At 45.1% G+C, this 6,023-nt stretch overlaps 1 long non-coding RNA gene across 1 annotated transcript; it reads left to right on the top strand.

Moving 5' to 3' along the window:
* The first annotated feature begins 2,771 nt into the window (after positions 1–2,771).
* On the top strand, positions 2,772–3,583 carry LOC122027381. The gene is made up of 2 exons (XR_006124400.1): positions 2,772–2,983; positions 3,106–3,583. It is a non-coding gene; the product is annotated as an uncharacterized LOC122027381 (long non-coding RNA).
* The last annotated feature ends 2,440 nt before the right edge of the window (positions 3,584–6,023 follow it).

Below are 6,023 nucleotides of genomic sequence, written 5' to 3'. Positions count from 1 at the left end.
GTTAAGGATAAATGAAGGGTATGAGACTTTCATTGTCGTGTTGATCACAACGAGTGATGTTGTGAACAACGATGAGCAACTCTTCAGGGGGAGAGTTGTCAACAAATGGATTTGTTGATGTATACCCAAAATTGGGGCATGGGTTGATGTGTGCCCAAAGATGAGTTGATGTGTTTTATCAGTAGGGGGTTGATGTGTGCCAATAGGGGGAGAATGAAAGGAAGTAAGGTAGGTTTTCATTACCTAGAGGGAGTTTGCCCTCTTAGGGGGAGAATGAAAAGCTTAACTTATGTGTTCATTACCTAGTGGCATGAAGAAGGAGGCTATAGGATTAGCCTAACTTACATGTGGGATTGTAAGTGTTATTGTGGTATTGTCAAACATCAAAAAGGGGGAGATTGTTGGTGCAATATCCCTCAGGTCAAGGTTGACCTGATTAACCAAGCTGAGTCTTGGTTTGGGTTTATATGTTTGACAATAAGATACTGATTGAAGGAGAGTCAAGTAGGTCAAGGTTGACCGGATACTTGACTGGGAAGTCCTGACTGGGATGTTAGGCAGAAGGAATTCCTGGTGAGTGAAGCCAGGTGAAAGTCCTGACTGGGATGTTAGGCAGAAGGAAATCCTGGTGAGTGAAGCCAGGTGAAAGTCCTGACTGGGATGTTAGGCAGAAGAAAATCCTGGTGAGTGAAGCCAGGTGAAAGTCCTGACTGGGATGTTAGGCAGAAGGAAATCCTGGTGAGTGAAGCCAGGTGAAAGTCCTGACTGGGATGTTAGGCAGAAGGAAATCCTGGTGAGTGAAGCCAGGTGAAAGTCCTGACTGGGATGTTAGGCGGAAGAAAATCCTGGTGAGTGAAGCCAGGTGAAAGTCCTGACTGGGATGTTAGGCAGAAGGAAATCATAGTGAGTGAAGCTAGGTGAAAGTCCTGACCGGGATGTTAGATGAAAATCCTAGTGAGTGAAGCTAGGTGAAAGTCCCGGTGAGTGAAGCCAGGCAAGGGAAATCCAGATGGATCAAGGATGATCGGACATCCGGTGTTGGGAAGTCCAAGTAGGTCAAGAGAGTGACCGGATACTTGGCATGAAAGAAAAGTCCAAGTAGGTCAAGAGAGTGACCGGATACTTGGCATGAAAGAAAAGTACAAGTGGGTCAAAGGGATTGACCGGACACTTGTTGGGGAGTCTGGCGAGTCAAGGGTGACCGGATGCTAGGCATGATGTACCAACAAGTCAAGGTTGACCGGATGTTGGTTTGGGAGGTTGGGACTTGGTTTTGGGCAAAACCAAGTTCCGGATCGATCGATGGATCGATCCAGCGATCGTCGCTGGATCATCGGATCGATCGGTGGATCGATCCGGATCTTCCGGAGCGACTCCGGATCGATCGGTGGATCGATCCGAGGTCCCAATCGATCACCGTCGATTGGGGCCGCTTCGCCAGCGCGATAGCGCTGGATCGATCGGTGGATCGATCCAGGCGTTTTTACAGAGCACAGAGGCGCTCTGGATCGATCCATGGATCGATCCAAAGCCTCCCCGATCGATTGGGAACATTCGAATTGATCGGGATCCGACCGTTGCGTCGGGTTTATAGCCGCAGGCGGACGTTGTCTTCGGCATCTCTTCTCCGATTCACTCCAGATCTTTCGCCAACTTCTCCACAGCGCTCTCAAAGATCAGATCGCCAGTTCTTGAAGGATCTTGGAAGCTTTCCAAGTCAAGAGGCGGATCAAAGACAAGAAGAGAAGCTAGGGTTAGGGTTTTCTGTACTCATTGTAAGCTTTGCGCTTGTATTTAGTTTCCCTTTCCTTTCTTCTTGTACTGAGAGTCTTGTAGGGCTTCTCCGCCCTCGGTAGTTACCGAAAAGGAGTGTTTTCATAGTGGAGGGTGCGTGCGTGGTGTGGATCCTTGGACTAGTCACCTCTTGTGAGGTGGATACCAAGTAAACCAACCTTGTTAGCGTTGTGTGTTTGTTTCTGTTATTTTCCGCTGCATATCCTTGAAGAAACAAGCCACGCCGAGCGACGAGCACGCGACGAGCTATTCACCCCCCCTCTAGCTACTTTTGGTCCTAACATTGCTGAGGAGGGTCATGGCTTGCTAGGGAGCAAGACTGTATTTGTTAATTTGTAGACTTTTTTATTTTATTGTCAACATAATATTGTTGTTTGTGCAAGTTTGGATTTAACGTGACTTGGAGAGAAGCTCGTTTTTGTTCACCTTTGTTAGGTATATATATTTATACATGTTATTTTAATAATGATAGCATGTTTTTATTTTTCTTTGTTATATTTTATTTTTATTTGTATGAGAACTAAGTATATATTGACCATTTGTATATTGTCTAGGAGGTTTTATTAATGTAATTTATTGGAAATAGATAAAATATAGAATGAAAGAAGTTAGATGTGTAAAAAGAATTTACCTGACCACCGGGTTTTAACTGATGAGTTTATGACTGGGTTAAAATAATTTTTAAATTTTGTATCTAGTAATGTTAAGTTTATGGATGGTAATCAGATAAGGTGTCCGTGTAGAAAGTGTCACTGTAACAATCCAAATTTCCTCATTACGAGTCCTAATATTAATTATAAATATTTAGAAATGCTTTAGAAATATTCTAGAGATTTTTAAGAAATTTTTAGAGTATTTTTATGTAATTTTTGGAGTTCGTTTGATATTTTTACCAAAAGAAACAAAGTTGAGGTAAAAAGAGGTCGGACCGAGGTTCGAACTGGAGACCTCTAGTTGGCAAAAAATGTCACCCTGAACGGCCCCTTTGAACCAAATGCCTGGCACCGGGGGCTGCCCCCGTGCCGCTCTATAGATATGCGGGTTCCGTCGCCTCGTCCCTTCGCAAGGTTGGTCGTTGACAAAAATTGTCAACCTGAATGGCCCCTTTGAGCCATATGCCTGGCACCGGGGGTTGCCCCCGTGCCACTCTTTAGATATGCGGGTTCCGTCGGCTTCGTCCCTTCGCAAGGTTGGTCGTTGACAAAAATTGTCAACCTGAATGGCCCCTTTGAGCCATATGCCTGGCACCGGGGGTTGCCCCCGTGCCACTCTTTAGATATGCGGGTTCCGTCGGCTTCGTCCCTTCGCAAGGTTGGTCGATGACCAAAAATGTCCCGACATCTTGGGTTGCCCTCGTGTCGGTCGGTCTATGGTTGTGTGTGCATTCGGCTTGTCCCTCCGTAAGGTTGGTCGATCTCGAGTGGCCCCTTCGAACCAACCATACGTTCGGCACCGGGGGTTGCCCCCGTGCCGCGCCATGGCTGCGTGTGCCGTCGGCTTGTCCCTCCGTTTGGTTGGTGCCCCTCCCGGTTTGCTTCTCGTTTCGTGCTCGGCGGTGCTTTAGCTTGGATTGCTCTTGACCCCTTTTGCACTCGTATTTGTCGAGTGTGTCTGGGCGATGCGCATCAGGCTGAATGTTCGCGACGGCACGTGAGTTGTTGTGTACTCCGATGCTTTGATGGGCACCTTGCCATCACGCGGCCAATTGTATCGCCTCTGAGTCCTTTCATCTTTGGCTTGCTCACGCTATTTTTTCGTGGGCTGCGGGTGTTGCTTGTGCTACGTGCTAGCTTCCAAAGGAAAATGAGCACTTTCAGACATAACTTTCCCTTCGATCGCCTTACGGAGTTCGGAGTGAAAATGCGTTTGATCCGTGTTCTCTTTAACAGATGTTGTCCTTGACTCATCCCGTCGGGGTCTTCTGACCACGTGATCTCTCGAACGCTCTCGGGTGCCGTCTATGCGATTCTCGTTTTGCCCTCGGGCTCGGGCGCTGAAATCGGTTGGTCCCTTCGGTAAAAGTTAAGCCCCCTCGCACTTTGGCTCGCCTCATGGCCGGCCATCGTCGTGACGGGCTCTATTTTCGGAAGATATGTTGCCTGGTTGATCCTGCCAGTAGTCATATGCTTGTCTCAAAGATTAAGCCATGCATGTGTAAGTATGAATTGATTCAGATTGTGAAACTGCGAATGGCTCATTAAATCAGTTATAGTTTGTTTGATGGTATGCCCCTACTCGGATAACCGTAGTAATTCTAGAGCTAATACGTGCAACAAACCCCGACCTTTGGGAGGGATGCATTTATTAGATAAAAGGTTGATGCGGGCTTTGCCCGTTGTTCCGATGATTCATGGTAACTCGACGGATCGCACCGGCCCTCGTGCTGGCGATGCATCATTCAAATTTCTGCCCTATCAACTTTCGATGGTAGGATAGTTGCCTACCATGGTGGTGACGGGTAACGGAGAATTAGGGTTCGATTCCGGAGAGGGAGCCTGAGAAACGGCTACCACATCCAAGGAAGGCAGCAGGCGCACAAATTACCCAATCCTGACACGGGGAGGTAGTGACAATAAATAACAATATCGGGCTCTTTGAGTTTGGTAATTGGAATGAGTACAATCTAAATCCCTTAACGAGGATCCATTGGAGGGCAAGTTTGGTGCCAACAGCCGCGGTAATTCCAGCTCCAATAGCGTATATTTAAGTTGTTGCAGTTAAAAAGCTCGTAGTTGGACTTTGGGTTGAGTCGATCGGTCCGCCTTGTTGTGTGCATCGGTCGTCTCATCCCTTCTGCCAATGATGCGTGTCTGGCCTTAGTTAGTCGGGTCGTGCCTGTGGCGCTGTTACTTTGAAGAAATTAGAGTGCTCAAAGCAAGCCCACGCACTGGATACATTAACATGGGATAACATCACAGGATTTCGTTCCTATTGTGTTGACTTAAATTGTTTTATTAATGTAATTTATTGGAAATAGATAAAATATAGAATGAAAGAAGTTAGATGTGTAAAAAGAATTTACTTGACCACCGGGTTTTAACTGATGAGTTTATGACTGGGTTAAAACAAATTTTAAATTTTGCATCTAGTAATGTTAAGTTTATGGATGGTAATCAGATAAGGTGTCCGTGTAGAAAGTGTCACTGTAACAACCCAAATTTCCTCATTACGAGTCCTAATAGTAATTATAAATATTTAGAAATGCTTTAGAAATATTCTAGAGATTTTTAAAAATTTTTAGAGTATTTTTATTCAATTTTCAGAATTCGTTTGATATTTTTACCAAAAGAAACAAAGTTGAGGGAAAAAGAGGTCGGGCCGAGGTTCGAACTGGAGACCTCTAGTTAAGCAAAGTCTTAAATTGTTTCAGATGACCAAGAACCTAGCAGGGTCGTGCTGATCAAATAGATAACGAAATAAATTTAAGGGATAACAGAGAACAGAATATCCAAAGTATAAAAAGGGATAAGTTAAGAGAGGAATTAGGTTTTTTTTTTCTTTTGTCCGAAATTTTTCTCCTCCCCTCGCACATGGCGTCGGCTTCTCTTGGGTGGAAACGAAGAAGGAGCTAGGGCTTCTCTTCGGCGACCGACCGAGGGTGATTTTCGAGAGCCTTCCACACCATCATGATCACCTTGTCGAGGAGAACGTATAGACGTGAAGAAGTTGCTGAAATTTGCACGTCTCCGAAACCCTAGAAGCCGATCTCGGTTGTGAGTCAAGGAAATCTGTAAGTGCTTCTCACCTGCAGTAGGAGTAGCTTTCGGATCCTTGTTTCTTCTTGATTTTTTTGAGGCATGCTGTAATGAGGGTTGTTTCGAAGCATGCTGCCATGAATCTAAAAAATGAAATAAAAAGGGATTTGTATAGATTAGGCATGTAGTTTAGATATTTCAGCCTTATAATTTAGGCTTTAATTCCAACAAGTTGCAGTTTTGGTTTGTTCTATGAAAGGGGCACGAACATGCCCCTTTGGAGCTTGCTGTGCAGTTTTGGTTTGTGCCATGAAAGGGGCACGAACAGCCTTTTTGAGCTTGCTATGCAGTTTTGGTTTGTGCTATGAAAGGGGCACGAACAACCCTTACTGCTTGGTTTCGGTTTGTGCTATGCAATGAATATGAACATCCCTTTTGAGCTTACTGTTTAAATTCTGAGGTATTCTTTTATTAGAAGTATTAACAAGTAACAAGTATTTTACTTGAAGAGGCTAGTACCCGACTTCCGAGGTT

Source organism: Zingiber officinale, chromosome 10A, assembly GCF_018446385.1.
Source record: "Zingiber officinale cultivar Zhangliang chromosome 10A, Zo_v1.1, whole genome shotgun sequence".
Classification (NCBI taxonomy): Eukaryota; Viridiplantae; Streptophyta; class Magnoliopsida; order Zingiberales; family Zingiberaceae; genus Zingiber; species Zingiber officinale.
The sequence above is the reverse complement of the archived record's forward strand: the minus strand, read 5'-3'. Positions and strand labels throughout refer to the sequence as shown.